This window comes from Aethalodelphis obliquidens, unplaced genomic scaffold (genome assembly GCF_003676395.1).
Source record: "Aethalodelphis obliquidens isolate GAN/ISIS:26980383/991018 unplaced genomic scaffold, ASM367639v1 scaffold4, whole genome shotgun sequence".
NCBI classification, from domain to species: Eukaryota; Metazoa; Chordata; class Mammalia; order Artiodactyla; family Delphinidae; genus Aethalodelphis; species Aethalodelphis obliquidens.
The window spans coordinates 43,148,195-43,168,443 of record NW_020837948.1 but is presented as its reverse complement, the minus strand read 5'-3'; the positions used below and the strand labels follow the sequence as shown (position 1 = coordinate 43,168,443).

The following is a 20,249-nucleotide window of genomic DNA, read 5'->3' as shown; positions in this document are numbered from 1 at the left end:
CAACAGACATGGGTAGAGAGCACCCTGAATGGTTGACATCATTTTCCAAGTGAAACACTGAAGTAGAACCTAAGTTCATTTATAGAAAATTACAATGTTATGCTTCTTACACAACTGTGATTAATTATTGAGATTCATTCCTGACAACACTGTCATTTGTCACTAAATGATGATCACTTCTGCTAACTGAATAGAAAAGAGATTGGATTACCAAAAAAAAAAAGATATACTCAAATAACATACTCACAACTTGGTCTAGAAAGGCTGCCATTTATTTACTGGGTCTTTGTTTTCAGGATTCCACATAAATATGGAGAATAACAGTTTAATCATATGCTGTAGCTTCAATGTAGCTTCCATATGTTACTTTTATGAATTGTGATTTCTTAATTTTACATCAATATCATTGATGCCAAAATGATGGGATAAAATATAACTCAGTTCCACAAATTTCTCTCCTGGGGTAAGACTGGGGGCAGATAGTCCAAGTTTTTAAGGTGAAGTTTCTTCTTTGATTTTCTTCACATCTACTAATACCACTACCTAAGTAAAAGCTAAACCCAGGTCTTCAGTAATTTCAAAAACTCTTTGGACTTTTGGTTTAAATGTCTGCTTTTTAATAAGAAAATATAATTTGTTACCAAATTCAAAATACTGAGAATTGTTTTTGCCCTCTGTGAAAAAGAGCCGGTGTGTGTGTGCCTGGTAGCTCCACCTCAGCTCGTGGTAAGGCAATTCCCAGTTTACTTAAATGAACCTTAGAATTGTCCTTATATGTAGGTGAAAAGAATAGGAATTTAAATAACATGAATTAAAGATCAATAAAATGAGAATCTACTAAACCAAAATGAAAAAGAAATTATTTCACCTAACATTGTCTATACTGGAAATTTCAATAGAAAACAAATCCATTAATTGTATCATATGAGATAAAGCTTAGAATGCAAATACATTTTGCAGGACAAATTGACAAGTTCAATGTAATTTGTAAATGAATGATATGAGACTTTTACTGAAAGTTTTCACTTTAATAAAAGCAGTTGCAAAAAAAAAAAGCAGTTGCAGGGAGAGTCTGAAGGCAATGGATGCCCAAATTTAACATATTGGGCAGGGAGGGGGAATGACACAGAAAGAGAAGGCAGTGTTGCATTAGATTAATGTCATAATTAGTCCCATTATCCAGCCATACTGGGACTATAGTGATTCTCAAATAGTACTTGACACCTCAAATGTACTACTGTGTTTCATTTCTTCAACATATTTATTGAGCTCCTACTATCTCTCAGGCATTCAGGATATAGCAGTGAACAAAATTAATGAAACTCCCTGCCCTCAAAGAACTTCCAGCCAGGACAATAAGTATATAAATAAGCACACTATATATTATATTAGAGTTAAAAGAGCGTCAGAGATGGATAAAGTAAGGAAAGAAAATAAGATTTTGGTATTGGTAGGTTTGTAATCTTAAATTGGGCACTGGTAGAAGGTATAGAAAGGTAATTGAAGACCTGAAAGAGATGAGGGAACAAGACATGCAACCATGCTGGGGAAGGGCATGATGAAATATTGGAAAAGCCTGGTGTGGAAACAATTTTGTTGCATTTCACTCCAGCCATGTCTGTGGGCCCCCTTCATAGTATATGTAGTTCAGCTTATTGCTGGGATTTCTAATTCTGTTCACATAATTTTATATATAAATATATATATATATATATGTGTGTATAATACACATAAGCATTTGTGTTGATATTTAGGTACATCCTCACACACAATTATGCATTTATATTTATTTTATAAATTCTATTTATGAAAAAAATTTTTCATGATCAGCATTTCAATTGATTTTATCTAATAGACAGGAATGGGGCATAATGAATTAGACTAGAAAGAAATCTTTCTGTTCTCTGTATATCTTTCAAAATAAGAGTTATAAAGCTTATCAGAGTATTTTTAACTGAGAGGGTAATTTAGAGACAAAAATGAGAATACACACTGTTATAGCTCATTAAGTCTTTTTAAAAAAATAAGCTCCCTAATTTAACAGTTAAAGACCTAATAAATTTTATAATTAGGAGCTACTGTACTTCTTTTTTAAAAACTTTATTTTCATCTTTGGATGAAAATTATGACAATTCTGCAATATCTTCCTAGTTTAAAAAAATTATTATATATTTTTGTGAAATTCAAGGGACACCGTCAACCCCAGTGAAGTCAGATTGGCCCAGATTTGCAACCCCGTTTATCTTCATAAGGACAGTCTGACTGTGACACCTCACCTTACATTCTACAGAGGGGCTACATATAATATTAAGGGATTTTTTACAGAAAAACATGCTGCTTAAAAAAAAAAGAAACAGCCTTTCTGTAACAAATCAATGTATTGCAATGCATCCACTCAATAGCTGCGGCTTACATACGATTTGGGAGATTTTGTAAAAGAGAAAAGGAGAGAAGGAAATGAAGGCAAGAGGAATGGGAAGGAAAATGAAAAAAATGATACTGCCTAGCTACAAGCTGCAGAGGGAAATTAATATTCAAAAGGTTAAGGTGTCTGTGAAATGTATGTAATGAGTAACACTCATAGTTTGTTACTATAGGTTCATTGCCTCTAATGTTGAGGACGGCACATGGATAATTTACGATTCCCATTGTCCCCTCTGCAGGGATTAATTCTGAATTATTTATGTACCTATATACGCAGAGAACTGAAACATTTTAGTTAAAGTCAGCGACTCACTCATAGTCTTGAAATTATGCAACCCTTGTTGCTAAAAATGATGTTAGCCTCTTGTGATTTAAGTCATAACATTTTATTTTCAGTCCCACTGAGAGAGAAGGCATACAGGAGGGGGTAAAAAAAAGATATATTTTTTTCCAGAATGAATCTCAGAATGCATTTTTTAAAGATGTAAATAGATAATGGTAATTTTGTTGAGTCAAATTATTGTTGTAGAGAGCATGTAAGTAAACCTTTATTTTATTCATGATTTGTGATTTTGTATTGGAATACTCTCTGACTTGTTTTCATACTGGGATCTTTAAATACGAAGCCTCTGCATTTCAATAAAGGGAATTCCACCTACGTACTAATTAATCAAAGAATGAAATTTCATTTTTGGAAAATTATTCTAATCCATCAGATTTCACACCAAACCATTTCATTTAGTCAACTGAATTCAGAAAAAGTACTATTTCCACTTACACTCCTGCGATTACTCACTGTTGTTAAAGGCTCCTTTGACTATATCAGAATTAATGAAAAAAATGCAGGTATTACACACTTCCCTGAAAAAATAACAGATTATATTCTGAACTCCATTATGTGTTTGATAGGTGCTAACCTTGTCAGCAAAAGACTATCTTGCAATTTTTAATAAATTGCAATTTGAAACATTATGTATATTTAACATGCATTTTTTTGCTTGTTTTGGTATAAATTATAGTTTCCCATATCAAAATTTTGATTGAAAAAATCAAAATGCCTTATATACAATTCTTTTTAGGAAAAAAATGTGAATTATAAAAGTCTCCGAACAACTGATCCTGTGCCTTTAGAATTCAGATTACTCAGTCTCTTCTGATCTTAGGAATCATGTTTCCCTAAAAACTAGGGTGCATCTCAAGTAGACACAATGCTGGATAGGGTATTGAGTATGAAAATAGATAAGGAATTCGAAGTTTGCAAAAGCAAAAGAATTTATACATATATATGCACCTATAAGACATCAATTTCCCTTTTAGCGCCCACCCCATACAATTCAACAATTGCTAATAAATTAGGAGGAGGGGCATATTGATGTACTGCTTGACTCTAACACAAAGAAGTGTAGTTAGCAAAAAGCTGCAGTGGGTAATGAACAGTATTTTAACTCGGCAGTTTAACCTCCTTGTCTGTCAGCTGTGACCTTTTACCAACCCCAATGAGAGTCTGATTTCTCACTTTTGCTACTCACTGCTGGATGAGTGAATGTAGAATTTGACAGCGAGAGGTTTTACATGAAAAGGAAAGGTACTTAAAAAGCATGTTTTGTGATGATAGGCTACATTTATTCACTGTTCATTACGCTGGGTGCAGCAGCAGCGTTGGTGGATTGATTGGGTGTGAGCGGCTTGTCTGCTGTGGAAGTGAAGAGGCGTTATTGACCTGCATGGGAGCCTGAGTGACCTCTAGATGACCCCCTTTTCACCTGAAATTGACCTTGAAAACAACCTAGGGTTCACTCCCATTTAAATAGAGGGAAATTCTTCAAACAGCGTGTGGATTATTAGAATTGATATATTGAGCATTTCCTTTTTTCTTTCCTCCCTATTTTTTTTTTAACTTTTACAGAGGTAAATGCGTGTAGGGGGTAAGGCGAGTGTTGGCTTTTAAATTTCCAGACCCTGCAGCTGCTCTGCTTGGTGTTTGTACAGATTTATGGAGGGAGCCAACCAGACTTTAGACTGCTTGATGTAAAATTTTACCATTCATCATTATTGATTATAGTCCACACTCTGTGACAGAGCCCAAACCTTACTATGACAATTGCTATTTCAGTTGTTATGGACCATAATGGGCCATAGGGATGATTTAAAGGAGCACAATAGCTATCTGTAATTACACATGAATAATCCATGAATTCTACACCACAACGCTTATGATCAAACTCTAATAACCAAGGCTTGAGACATTTATTCTTGTTCTATCTTTGGCACCTGTGCCAAAAGTTGCCAATTTATGAAAGTTTAAGCACAACAAACTTACCCCTCCCATTTTCAAAGTTAAGTTTTCATTCTTAGTTAAAAATAAATCACACTCTTGGAAAGTGATAGAATACTGCCTTTTTACAGATGGTATAATCAGTAGTTGAACTTACTTCTTGTTTGGAAAGGATGCCCATTATTATTTCATCAATTAGCATCAAGTAAATATATTAGATATTTGGTAGAATAGCTGGTAGAACCAGAAGAAAGAAAATAGAACATTTATTACTATCGTTTTCACTTTTTAAAAAAATGTTTTACTTGAAGCCTTTAGTCTCTTATTTGGCCAAAAAGTTAAAGGGAAAAAAAATGAAGAAAGACCATATATTACATTCAACGGTACAATGAAAATGTGATAGGTCTTACACAAGTTTTAATAACTGTTGAAACTAATACACTAACAAAGGGATTCATATCTTATACCTCAACAGTAAATTATTCTCTAATTTTATGTGGAATGGGGAGATGGAGAAAATGTATGCTCACTGAACTTATGCTAATGTGTGGCCCCTAAGGTCTAGAGTGCTGGCACAAACACACCTAATAAAAAAAAAATCACATTTATTAGTGGATCCTTAAGATATTCCCATGTATACAATATATCTTGGAGTGGAGACCACCCTATGGATATGGTCATTTTAAAGATATTTTTAGGAGTGACCAATTTTTTCCTTGGTATTTCCAGAAGACTCCAACACTTATTATAGATCCAAGAATCGGATATCTATGCAAAGTTTTTGTAAGCTTGCTTCTTCAAGCTCTTAGAATTTGTGTAACCAATGGCTAGATTTAGACCATTTTGAGATTTTGATTTCCTGACAATTTAGGGGAAAAGTTTTGGCAGTGTTTTGGGTCTGTCTACCACGTATTCCAGAAAAGTGTCCCTTCTGCCTGGCTTATGACAACACTTCAGTAGTTCAACCTATTTGGGGCATGGTAGTCTTGTTTAACTCAGAAGCCTTTTTCATACTGTTCAAATATTTACATGTGGGGCTACAGGCTTATTAGCAATCTGGTGAAGTATTTGTAAATCTGGATCAAAATTCTGACAGGATATTTATTGCATTGACTTGACCTATTTTCTATCTAAAGCCTTACTCCATAATTCTTGTTTCATTTGATGTTAATCCTATGCATAAAAGGCAGTAATCAAGACATTTGTACACAGTAACGCTCTAGCATCCACACAGGAGGATTCTACTAATCTGAGTTCCCCCGTACCTCCCTCAGCATGTGAGGGAGGTGCTTACACCTGTGACTGTTTCAAAGCTCCACAAGGCCCTAGCTTAACCAATGCATGTTATCTATTACATTTTATTTTCCTCCTCTCTCAATACAGTGATAAACCACTGCAAGGGTCCTCAGCAGGTTAGAGGACTTGCCAATTACAATTATTCTAATTTAGGATTATATTATGCTTTTTTAATTCTTGGGAACATTTTTTCCCTTCAAATCATTCTAATATTGAAAAGTGTTTTGGGTATTCTGTTAAGTGGGTTTCACTGCAAGACTGAAATGTAACACTTAAGTTTTTAAAAATAACTACTTTAAAATTAAATAAAAGATGACAGTTTTTTTCCCCGAGTCAGGTAAAGGATTTTTTTCAAATATTATTTTCTTCTAACTGTTCCCATTTGTCTATACATCAAATAAACTCAAATCAGGGACATGTTTTCTTGAACAGAAAATTCCTTATGGAATACAACAAAAATAAAGACTTGTAATTGGTATGACATTAGAAACCCACGTACTTATCTAGTCAGCCTCCATCTCATCTTTGTTCCTACCTCTCTGTAAAGGGTAAGGCAGTTTTGCCCAAAGGAAGAAATAAAAGGGAATCCTCATTAAAAGGTACATTAACGGAAAAATAATGGCTTTATTGGGGACATGTGCAGAAAGGGATGTTTGAGTAGTAAATGATAATTTACTTTTGAGGTATATTAAAAAGGTTTAATCTTACTGATCATGAGTTAAATTGGATGTTTTAATCAGTTAGTGAGTGCCAAAAATAATTATGCCAGAGTGCTTAGTCTGCAGAACATGTACACAAAGCATATAAATCCTTTGCTTCCCCAGGGATTTCTCAGAATAACACACAACTAAGAGACAAAAGCGATATCAAACTCATATAAATTAACATTGCAAATGATCTGAAAAATATAATAAATAACATGATCCTATCACTTTGAATATGCAGCACAAGGAAGGGTGTCCAACACAAATATACGCATCAATCTTCTGTATCCTTACTAAACTTTTTCAGTAAACTTTTATTCCATTTACTTCCTACAGTTCAATTCAAGGTCATTCCTTTCATTGAGAGAGTGAGGCTGGGTGACAGAGCATAGAAATCTGTGTTTCTTTGAGAAATGAATGTGAAAAATAGGATTATTCTCCTAATGAGTTTTTATTGAGGAAGTAAAATAAAGAAGTTGGATCCAAGGACCTTGCGAGTCCTTTGAAGTTCCAAAATTTCTGTGATTTTAAGATTAATACTGGCCACAATTTTGATACTACTAAATAAGTAAGCAATTATAAAGATATGGGTAAAATCATTTCAACTCTTGCATAATGAGTTTTGAACTGAATTATTTCTAAAATACTAACAGTTACAAAGGTTAGTAACTGTTAACTTAAAAAGGTTAGTAACTGTTAACTAACAGTAGACCATATGCTTTATTCCATTTATGTGAAAAATGTAAATAATATGTATAATTTTATGTGTTAAATTTGCCACACTCCCTTAAATCCTAATTTAGATTTCTTTTTACAAATCTGACATGAACTAAGTACATCTTGATAGTTTGGTTCATTACAATATTATAATCTGAAAAGTGATATCTTCACCATTTTTTCCGTTGATAATGGGACAATTTTTTTAAGTGCAAACAGCATTTCCTAACATAATAGTAAAATCTTTTGGGCCATATATTACTTCCAGTTACTATTTTAAAGTATTTTTTAAGAGTAAAAAAAATGATTAAAGTTTAGGTAGCCACACAGAAAAAAAATTAAAAGTTCCTAAAATGTGTGTTTCTCTTTAAACAGTAGAATTCACCCTGGAATATTTATTCATGTTTGATGTAAAAGCTTATCATTTTCTGGAGGTTGATGATTATTGAAAGCTAAAAGAAGAGTGGGATGAGGTTAAGTGAATCATCAGTTACACATCTGATGCTTTTCCCATCGTGTAACTTAATTGGTTTACACTGACTTTGTACTGGAGTATTTAAGGACAACATGGGGGCTTTTCTGCAGATCTGAACAGCTGCTTGATTTGTTAATGAACAAGGTTATCAGTAGCCAATTGCTCACAGCTGAAAAACTGCATGCTCCTGGTTAGTCCATTGGAAAGGGAATTTTTTAGATGTGGCTTTTGTGTTTGACACTGTTGCCTTTTGGGTGATTTGGGTACATCTACCTGTCCCTTTTGTAACCCAGTTTCATTACATGCAAAAGAGAACTACTACTACAAATTTTTACTCTGTGTAATGGATATAAGGATGAGCTAGAATTACTCCTCTTTAGAGCATAGGAATAAATGTGTCCCCTTTATCGTGTATCATGTATCAGTTATCACTACTCTTATTGGGGATCAAATATCCCTTTGAGAAGCTTATAAAAGGTAGAGACCTCTACCCACAAGTTTGTGTGTACGTACACACCCACAAGTGCAACATTTTTCAACAATATGAATATGTTCATATACGTCAGATTAAGAGACAATTCAACAGAATTATTTTGAAATCGACTTCGTTTAGTGCCCAAAGTATGCTACTTTAAATAGAAAAGAATTTCTAACCAATCATACGGGAAAGGAGCAATTAGGTAACATGTAATAAAGTAAAGAAAAATTAAATGTTTTCCTTCAAATAATGGGCCATACCTCATGGACAACAAAATGTATATTTGCAAAAGGAATATACACATTCATTTGCGTTACCTCTCCTAGGACCAGGATCACTGAAAACTATTTTGTACTTATCTGAGTGATGTAGTACTTCATCAGATATGCAGTTTTCATTTTTTTCTAGATTTTCAGTGTAATTTCAATCATAAGATAAATAACAGATATATATGTATATAGTTAATAACCATTCTGAAAATGAGATTTAGAAGTGAATTCAGTGCTCTTCAATGTGTTATTTTTTATTCTCTCCTATTCCAGTAGTTTCCTTAAATATTATCTTATCCAGAAGAGATACTTTAAATGACTGGACAGTCAGAGACTTTGTTTTTAAATTTCATTACTTTACTTACCTTGGTAGTCAATAATTCTTCCATTCAGAGAATACACGCAGAATAATCAAATGCTGAAATGTCAATGGTGATATCTCATTGAAGTTCTAAAAAAGAGATGAAGAAACTTCATAAATACATTTGAACTTAAATTTTCAAGTTAGATTTTTATTTGGTACATTATCATGAATGAACACATTATTTTCATCATTCCATTTCCAGAGAATATTATCTTGGTTTACAAAAATAAGAAGTCTGTTTGATTTTTTTTAACTTGAAATTTAAAAGAAAAAGCCTCCATGGTCAGGCATTATAATTATTTTCTTGCATATACCTTTAATTCCTTTGCCGCTCTCTTGATTCTGGTTAAAACTAGATTTCTTCCTCCTCTGCTCCCACATACGTACAGCTGAATCTGACTAGAGAAAAACACCCCATCATGCTGACTGGTCTCACTTTATATTGCTGTTCATAGCCTACAGCCTTAATGATGTCATATAATCATTAAATATGTCTCTAGTCCATTCACATGTCTATTCTCCTAGACAAGTATTTCACATCTTCTCACTCTTCAGACCTCCGCATCCTCTTCCCTGTCTTGACTCAGCTGATGACATTTTTTTTCCTTCACTGAAAAAAAAACTGAAGCAGAGAAGAAACTCCAAAGAATCTACCCTTCACATTCCCCAGTACATATACTTGCATGCTCTGCCTTCCTGCCTGATGTCATTCATTCAATTCCCAAGCTCTTTTCTCAGTGAAAGTCTGAATTTCATACAAGTTCCCATCTTTCATCCCTACTCAAAGGCATAGCACCAGAAATTCTGCCCCTCAGTTAATCCTATAACACTCTTTGCTAGACCTTCCATTGGCATATGGGAAATAATATGCTGATTATGATAATATTTTCTCACATCTTAAGACTTTTTTTTCATCTTTTTGTTCCCTTTTCAGCAAAACTCCTCAGCAGACTTTTCTATGTCTAATTCCTCCCTTCCTATACTTTATTAATGTCACCCTAGTCTGGACCACCACTACCACCACTGCCAAATTCCTCTCTTTGATCACAGCTCCATAATAGTACACCCACTGGTCAATTCCAAGTCCCTGTCCTACTTGGCTTATCAGCAATCCAGAGTTGATTACTCTTTCTTCCTTGAGACATTTCCTTCGCCTGATTTCCAGGCCACAGTCTCATTATTTTACTCCTCATGCCTCCTTCTGTCTCCTTTCCTGGTTCTTCCTCTTCTCCTAAGCCTCTTAATTTGAATGATTCCCAGAACTCAATCTTTGATCTCCTCTTTTCAATCTAGGCCCCATTCCTTGGTGATCTCACATTGTTCCATGGCTTTAAATAGTGTCTATATGCTTACACTTGCAAATGTATATTTCTAAGTTAAATATCTCTCCTGAATTGATGACCTGACATAAGCCATGTACATGTCTAATACACAAATCCAATATATGTCCAAATCTGATCTTCTCTCCCCAAATCTGTTCTAGCTACAGCCTTTAGACCCTAGTTGATGACAACACTATCCTTTAGGCCAAAAACCATGTTTAATCCATCTGCAAATCTCATCAGCTCCACCTTCAAATACCTAGGATCTAACCACCTCTCACCTCTCACCTCTCTGCTACCATCCTAGTCAAAACCACCTTTTTCTCTCATCATCATGGCAGATCTCCCAGCATATATCCTTCTCCCCTACAATTTACTCATAGTGCAGCAAAACAGAGCAATTCTATAAAATGTAGTTGTGATCATGTCCTATCACTGTTAAAACTCAGCAATGACTCTCCATTTCAGTTAGAGTAAAAGCCAAGATCCTTACAACAGCCTAAAATTACCAACATGAACTGGGGCTTGCTTCCTCTCATCCCATTTTACATTACTCTCCCTCTTTCTTGCTGACGCCACTCCAGCTCCACGGAACTGCTTGGGGCCATTGCTCTAGTTATTTTCTTTATCCAGACCATTCTTCCTGCAGATATTCATTAAACAAACACTTTTCTTCCAAGTCTTTGCTCAAATCTTATAATGTGGCCTAAGAAACACATTTAATACTGCAAACTGAACTTCTTCCCCCAAAACTCTTGATCCCCCTCAACCTGCTCTAATTTTTCTTTACATCTATAGCACTTTTCTACTTATAATTCATTATATAATTTACAAATTTATTATATTTATTTTTAATTTCTGTTTTCTCTTATCACTAGACTACAGGTTTCAGAAGGCACCAGTCATTTTCTGTTTTGCTGACTGATGTATTACCACTTTTTTTAAGACCCTGCCTGGCACTTATCCATGAATATCTGTTGAAGAACTTTGGTTAAAAAATTAGCAGGAATTCAAAACATATGTATGTTTAATGTCCTTTTGAAAGCTCTCATTAAATGTCTCAAAATCTGTATACTTTGGTTTGCAAATCTTAATTTTAAACCTAAAAATTTCAGTTAAATATTCCAAGAGTTTCATTTCTTCAAATATTTGTTAAACACTGTCTCTGTAATAGTAGTTTCAAGGAATTCATGTTCAGAGACAAGAGACAGACAAATGTCTACCATAGTATAATATACTATAATAAGTGCTATGATAGAGTTATGCACAGGATATTATGAGAGTATAGGAAACCTAACCTGAGGAATTCTCCACCAGCTGGCAAGGAGAAGGTTCTGAATTGGAGCAGAGGAGGGGATGTCATTTAATCAGTTAATACATAGTATGTGCTTACTGCATGTCAGATGCAGTGAGGGTCATGGGGCAGAAATCCTTTCAGCAAGCTGAGTCTGAAGTACCCATATGACATTTAAGTCACAATAACTTGGGGACTTTTCTATGAACAGGTCTTGAGCCCAACAGTGTTGTCTGGGCTGGAAACCATCCCTATATAACTGGTGGTTGAATTAGGCATACATGAGATTTCTCAAAGAAATAAAGCTATAGATAGAAATTAGAAAATGTAAGATCTATCATAAGTTCTAAAAAATCTATTTTATTATTCAAGTATATAATGTAAATCAGATAAAAATTTAAAAAATAAAATAACATTAGAAATTAGGAGAAAAAAGCACACAACATATTCCCTATTCCCCTCTCTCCCAATTCTGCCAGATAAACTTTTCTAAGATTTTGAAAATTTTTTCTTAATACATATATATTTTATACATTGAAATGTTAATTTTAAAGATTTCATAGAATATATTGATTTAATAAAGTTTAAGAATTTTAAATGCATTTTATTAGGATTACATATTTTATGACAATCTTTTTCTAATATGTTTTATTTCACAAAGTGATATACATCTCTATATATACTATAAGGACACATTAAGACCTTTGATAGTTAAAGCTTATCAATAACAAACTACAAAAGTAGAGAGGTAAATTTCCAAGTTATCTGTATAATACAGTATTTAAAGTAAAGTGAATAAATCAGTTAGTAAAAACCAGATCCTATCAGGTGGAATTCAGTGGCTTCTAGCAGTCCAAAGTTCTCACGGAGAACAATTGGGAGAAAGTGATAAAACACACAAATCATTTGTTTGAAGACACTGGAGAGCTGCTGAGGCACCAAGAACTGGAGGGTCTAAAACTTCAGGGAGGAGAGAATCTTGAGTGAGTGAGCTGACTTTTGCAGCTGCTTTTACCACGGAGCCTTTGCCCATTCTAGGCTTCAACAGGAGACTGAGAATTAGGGTTTTGGACTAATAGAGAGTTACTTCTAGGAAACAGAAAAACCAAAAGAGCTTCTGATAAAGATTTGGAAGGGAGGCTTAAGTATATGGCTGGGTTTTACCTCAAAAGAATGACCAGATTCTGGGGCTGCACGGAGTAGGAGGCTAAAAGCTAAAGCATAAAATCTCTGAAAAGTAGTTTGAGGATTTTATCAACCTCACAGAATAAAAGAATATGAGATCTGCCAGGAGAATGGGGCCACAAAGTCTTCTCTATCCACTCAACTGGAAACTCAGGATGAACCAGTGATAGGCCAAGCCATATCAGAGCTACAATGCAGCATCAAAGCGACACGTCCTTGATTCGCTCAGGTGATCAGCTTTCACTACTTTTGTCTACCAAAGAAAAGAGTGAACCCGCTCTAAAGAAAGATAACATCAGCTGCAGCCCCCACAGCTTTTATATATAATATTTGACATTTAATCAAAAATTATTTGGCACACTAAAGACAAAACTCTGTGCGTGAAAACCAACAAGGAGAAAAAAACCCACTCAGGTCCATAGATCATCTAATTGTTAGAGTTAAGGGACAGGTTCTAAAATAATTATGACAAATATATTCATGAGAATGAGGGAAATGAAGATAAAAGAGGGAAAATTTTAACACTGAATTAAACCTTTAAAGAGAATCAAATGGAAATTCTAGAACTGAAAAATAAAATATCTGAAATTAGGGACCTATTAAATGGTATCAACAGCATGTTAGACATAGCAGAAAACTGTTCAACAGAATAGAATACGTCCAGGTCAGCAGACTATATCGAAATGATGAACAAAGGCAGGGGGAAGGAAAGATACATTAAAGACAATGAAAAGCATAAAAAATGTGGGACAAGTGAAAACAGTCTAATATGTATGTAACTGGACTCCTAGAAGAAGGGAAAAGAGAGAGAGAGAGAGAGAGAGAGAGAGAATGGGAGGTAAAGAATATTTGAAGAGATACTGGCTGTAAATGTTCCAAAACTTACAAAAGACATTGACCCATTGATTTGAGAAGTGCTATGAATCCCACGCAGAATAATTACAAAGAAACTATACCAAGAACATCATAAGAAGATTGTTCATAAGGCAAAGACAACTGAAAGTTAATCAGCAGTGAAAATGAATGAACTACACCACACACACACACACACAAATCTATGAATCTAAAAATGAGAATCTTAAAAAATCTATGAATTTCTAAATGAGAGAAGGCAGGCACAAAACTCTATGTTCTGCATAATTACATTTATATAAAGATCAAAAATAGGTAACTCCAAATATTCAGTGCTATAAGTCAAGAGGGAGAATAGTGACTAGAAAAAGATACAAGTCAAATCTGGGGTCTAGTAAAGTTCTAATTCTTAATCTTGGGGCTGGTTACAAATAGGTATGTTCACTTTGCACAAATTCATGATATACGTTTAGGATACTTTACTTTTCTGTATGTATTTTATGCTTTACTAAAAGTTTACATTAATAAAAAAATGGATACTGTAGGAGGAGAATACAGTCCCAGGTCAATATGGTGGATGGAAAATGGAAATTAAATAAGAATCAACTAGGAAAGTTGGACTTGGCCCATTGGGATTGTCTACCTGAAATATGACTCAAAAACATAAAAAATGAAATGATCATAATTATTAAATAGCCTTAGGAAGTTCTGTAATAAACAAACACAAGGACCTGTGAAAAACATTTTGGTAAGGAAATGTTTAAACCTCCCCAAATTCTGATTTCTGGATATTGACAATGCTTTAACTAATGGCAGCAAAGAACAAATTTTTGAGTCAGGTAAAAATTGTAGGATTTAATGTTCTAAGGAACCAAAAGAAAGCAAACAAAAATAAAAATCTCATTTTTTTAAAGTAATAAATATATACAATTTTACCATTTTTTACACAGTACTGCCAACTGTATAATTTTCTACTGGATTTCCTTCTTTTCAGCCTTGATTGTCTGACAATTTTTAAATAATGGTGTTAGAATTTAAGTGAAAATAGAAAACAAAATGTGAAATGCACAAGTCAGTAGGGGTGTACATACTTAGGCATAGAATTAAGGTGTAAATTTTTGGAAAAGGATATAATTCTAGCTTACTTATGGGGATTACAGATATGCTACATGATAAGAGATGTGACAGAAAAGCTGATTCAGTAGCAATAATAGTAGGTGACATATTAGCAATATAACTAAGTGCCAACCAAAGTTTTTCACAGTTACTATGCCAGGACTAAAATAGAAATCAGACACGTGTTTCTATCAGATGGGGTTCACTGGTAAGATGCAGCTGTTGCAGTCAGCGCAGAAATTGAAGATAAATAAATTCATACTTTAAGAGCTTACAGCATCTTCTGGTAATTGAAATTCAGGTTTCATTTTAAATGACACAAAGTACCAAATAATGAGGCATTAGGTGATTTCAAACACCTTGCCAAGTAGTGAGTCTCAAAGCACACATCAAAAATCTCTACATAATCATTTCTTTTCAGTTCAATTAATTCTTACAATGTACTGTGGCAAAGACTGATAATTGCCTCTCAATATCCATTCCTCGCCTCTTTTTTACCAACAGAATCCCAAGTTTTGATGGACTGCCATGCACTCAGCTAAAAGACTACATTTCCCAACTTCCTTTGCAGATGCAGCTATGTGACTGAGATTGAGTCAGTAAAATGAAAATTAAGTATTATATACTTGAAGAGAGGGGAGTCATCCCTTATCTCTTCTTCCCTTATCCTGTTTTCTAGAACATACATATGACAACTGGAGTTCCACTAGCTACCTTGGATTCCATGGGCACACATTAGGAGTGAGAGAGGGATGATCTAAAAGGAACACGATACCCGAGTAGCTTTGGAGCAGCCAGACCAGCCCTGTTCTGCCTACCTCAGGGAATTTTAAACACTAGACAAAAATTAACTATCTAGCCCACAATTATTTAGAAGCAGTGTAATATGCAACTAAACCTAAATCTGATGCAAGTACATATTAAATATAGGAAGTGGTGTGTACTTGCTATTACAAAAAAATACAAAAGAGAAATAAAGCTCACTTTTGCACAGTGGAGGAAACCTTAGAATTTAACATGAGTGGAAGCGTAGGCATTGTTCACGCTGTTCTTCAGTAAGTGAAAAATGATACTTTGGTCAGAAGTGCAATTTAATCTTATCTTTCTGATCTAATTTAAAGAAGGTAATTTAGATCTATTATCTGCCATAATTAAGAAGTCAAATGAAGATTAAAATAAGTCAAGATCTCATTGGGTAAAATATCTAAATTATCTTATGAATACACTAGACATTTGAAGAGTGAATTCGGATAATCACTTCCATTCATTAAATGTATTCAGGGTTCTGAGTTATGCGTGATGCATGATCATTGTATTGTAATCTAATGATAACATAAAGATAAACCTAAAGAGAGAGACAAATACCGTATGCTAACACATATATATGGAATTTAAAAAAAAAAATGTCATGAAAAACCTATGGGGGAAACAGGAATAAAGACACAGACTTACTAGAGAATGGACTTGAGGCTATGGGGAGGGGGAAGTGTAAACGGTGACAAAGCGATAAAGAGGCATGGACATATATACACTACCAAACGTAAGGTAGATAGCTAGTGGGAAGCAGCCGCATAGCACAGGGAGATCAGCTCGGTGCTTTGTGACCGCCTGGAGGGGTGGGATAGGGAGGGTGGGAGGGAGGGAGACGCAAGCGGGAAGAGATATGGGAATATATGTATATATATAACTGATTCATTTTGTTGTGAAGCTGAAACTAACATACCATTGTAAAGCAATTATACTCCAATAAAGATGTTAAAAAAAAAAAAAAAAAAAAAGATAAACCTAATCAGTTGTGGACAATACAAAATACCAAACCAAACCAGTCATTCCTTAATTCATATGGTTATATAAATCCATGTTTAACACTCACTTAAAATAAGAAAGGCTAGGCTTCCCTGGTGGCACAGTGGTTGAGAGTCTGCCTGCCGATGCAGGGGACGCGGGTTCGTGCCCCGGTCGGGGAGGATCCCACATGCCGCGGAGTGGCTGGGCCTGTGAGCCATGGCCGCTGAGCCTGCGCGTCCAGAGCCTGTGCTCCGCAACAGGAGAGGCCACAAAAAAAGAAAGGCTTAGAGCTATGATTCTCTTCTTGAAAGCACCACCAGAACAATACTGGATCCTCTGCTTTCTGCCCTCTTGATCAGCAATTAGAAAACAAAAATCAAGATATAACTAGATATAATCCAAGATAAAACTGACTCTGAGATATAAGAAAAAATTTCCCTAGAGTTCTGAGATCCATGCATAAGTGTCTTCTGCTCCTGAGAGAACAATCGTTCTGAGTTTGCTTTTCAATGAAAAGTATGTAATATTATTTGGTAGGAAACACCCCCGGTTATATAGATTTAGGACACAAAGTCCAGTGTGAGTTCAGAGTTATTTTGTAACCAGAGCACTTAAAAGCTTGTAATAGTGAAAGAAATAAAGAAGTAATTGTTCCAACTATTTATGTATGTATATTTCTGTTACATATATGAAATCATGCTACCACCGAAAAATCCCTATTTAGGCCTCGTTCTGTAGCTGTGTACACCCCACAGACATATTTAAATATATCCAAAACATTCACAGGAATAACATTTCAAACATTTACTCTTCCTGTGCGCAACCACATTTTGCCTTGAAAATTACTCCAAACTTTCCTATTCTCTAACTCTGATAAAATGCTCTTAGGTCCCTGGTTTGAACACCCAGTATTGATTCAATGTCGTTGCTGTTATACGTCCACAGATTCTTTTCAACTCCTCCCATAAAGAGAGGGAGTCTGGGGAAATTCTCTGGTGGTCCAGTGGTTAGGACTCCACGCTCTCACTGCCAAGAGCTCAGGTTCGATCCCTGATCAGGGAACTAAAATCCCACAAGCCACACAGTGTGGCCAAAAAAAAAAAAAAAAAAAAAAGGGAGAGAGAGGAAGTCTATTTCCCTACCCACTGAATTTGGGCTAGTTTTATGATTTGCTTTATAATGAATCACATATGACAGAATTGAAGTTGAATAAGCTGTGTACAAGTTGTGTGATGTTGCCCTGAGACTGGCGTGTGAGGAGCCAATCTAGACTCCTGTAGGGTAACAGCCCATGAAGAACTGAGGCTCCCCAGCCAACAGTCTACACCATCTGCCATCTTGGACATTCTAGCCCAGCAGATTCTCCAGTGAAATGTAAATCACCTGAGAAACCAAGAGGCAAAAATCAGCAAAGGAATTTCCCAAACTCATGACAGATAGTAAACCGTTGCTGTGTTAAACCAAAGAATCTAAGGTTGGCTTGTTATGAGGAATAGAGAGTTGATATAGTATCTCATCTTCTTCTCTCCCAGTAGACCCCCAGATTGATGACTTGGGTTTTGAACCATCTAACTTAGTTCTGGCTTTTTTCAAATATCGACTATTAAAACACAACGTGAGGAACATTTTCTCCCTATTTTCATGGTCTGCAGCCATGGTAAAGATATCCAATCTTTGAACTACTACTGTCTCTGCCTCACCCAGGCCCTGTAACTCTGTCCCATTTATTGTCTACCTCCTTCTCTGGGATGCCACTGACCTGGTCTGCTCTGCCTATACACCAGAATGGAATCCTTAGATATCAGTCAGATTCACCCAGATTCACCCAGTAAGGTTCTTCTTTAATGCCTCAAAAAAAAAAGTTAATTCTGTACTTGAAAATGGCCATAGGATGAATAAACAAATACAAAAATGCACACCTTAAACTATAAAGAATTGATTAAATAGATAATTTAAGAATATATATATAATGTAATAGATATTGGTTGACATACCACGAAGTATAAAATCTTGAAGTCTACATGTCCTGTGACTTGGGGGCTACCTACCAAGCTTTCCTCATTTGGGTATAGGTGAAGTTTTTAAACTTAAGTCCTCAAATACCTAAGTCCTCATTCTGCTTTGAATAGCGCAGGCTTGGTTTTATCCTCTACACATATTTTAATCTTCTAGTTCTCAAACTGATTTGCTAATTGCAGAATAAGCTTGGCCTATCATCAATTGTTCAACGCCTAGTCTGAGCTTCACACAGATCATCAACCAAGATACCATGGTATAAATATTTCTGATCCTGAATAGTGGGTAGTGTATCCATGTACTTACAATAAATATTCCTATAATGTACTAGGATTTCTGCAAAAGTTTCATTGAAAATGGGATTCATGAAGTGACTGATGCAATCGTGACAATAGAGGTTTCTGTAGTTTCTGCTTTTCTATTGAGAAAAATGTAATAGATTGATTGTGGCATTGGAGATTCTCTCCTTGACGCATAGTTTCTTTCTCCCTTAATTGTCACTTTTTATTTATAATCAAGTGCCCTTATATTTTATTCAAAGCATTTTGTCACATAACTATGTATACCCATTGCAGACTATTTACAGTCTCCCAGCTATCAGCTGCTTCCTCTAATTGTCTGCTATCCCAAATTAAACTATTTAACCACTGTTAAGTTTCTGTGAAATTCTGGTGTATAGCTAAGTAAAGTTAATGATATTTTTAATAGCCTTCTCCTCTTCTGTTAGTAAATCCTTAAATATTTTCTCCTTTCATGGAGCTCAGAGAATATGGTCTACTATATGTACTAGAGAATCATAGAACAATTTATATTTTTATACAATTCTTTGGCCAAAATGAAGCTCAATATACAAAGTCTAGAAATACAATATATTTTTATCAAAATAGCCCACATTTTTTTGTGTTCAATAATGGGAAGACAAAATTAGACCCTTCTGCAAACTTCCATTCTGCACATCTGGGCCAATTTAACCATCAATACTGCCCCACTTGTTAAGTTAATTCCTATTTCTCATCAAGGGGAGGATATAATGCCTACTCTAGGGTAATGGCATGGTAATTCTACATAAAGTCAGACTTAACGATTTTTATATTTAATAGGGTTCTGGAACCCAATTTCCACCGTAGGAGTCGGGGGTGTTTCCCATACCAACAAGCAATTCTGACACCAGCCGAGAGCCCTAAATTTAATTCAATCCTGGAACTACCTGGAGAGATTCCACCGGTTGAGGGCTCAGTCCCACAAGACTGCTCTCTCCCAACCCCCCAAATTCCCTGCCAGGTCCCCAGCACACACACTCACTTCAGATGCCAGTCTCAAGTTCAGGTTGTTACCTGAACTTTTGACCAACTGGCTGTAAATTAGAGGTTCCCACAAACCTCACTCAACCCTTAGGTTCCGTTTATTTGCTAGAGTGGCTCACACAACTCAGGAAACCCGTTTACTTACCAGATTACTGGTTTATTACAGGATATAACTCAGGAACAGCCAGATGGAAGAGATGCACAGGGCAAGGTATGGGGAAAGGGTGAGGAGCTTCTTTGCCCTCTCTGGGCGAACCACTCTCCTACCACCTCCACCAACGCGGAAACTCCCAGAACACTCTCCTCTTGAGTTTTTATGGAGGCTTCATTACACAGGTACGATTGATTAGATCATTAGCCATTGGTGATT

At 35.3% G+C, this 20,249-nt stretch overlaps 1 long non-coding RNA gene across 1 annotated transcript in view; it reads right to left on the bottom strand.

Moving 5' to 3' along the window:
- The window catches only part of LOC113617338 (uncharacterized), a 254,836-nt gene that overhangs the window by 70,870 nt on the left and 163,717 nt on the right, over positions 1-20,249 (bottom strand). The window contains exon 4 of the long non-coding RNA XR_003431601.1: positions 9,004-9,089. This is a non-coding gene — a long non-coding RNA (uncharacterized LOC113617338). The remainder of the gene's footprint in view (positions 1-9,003; positions 9,090-20,249) is intronic.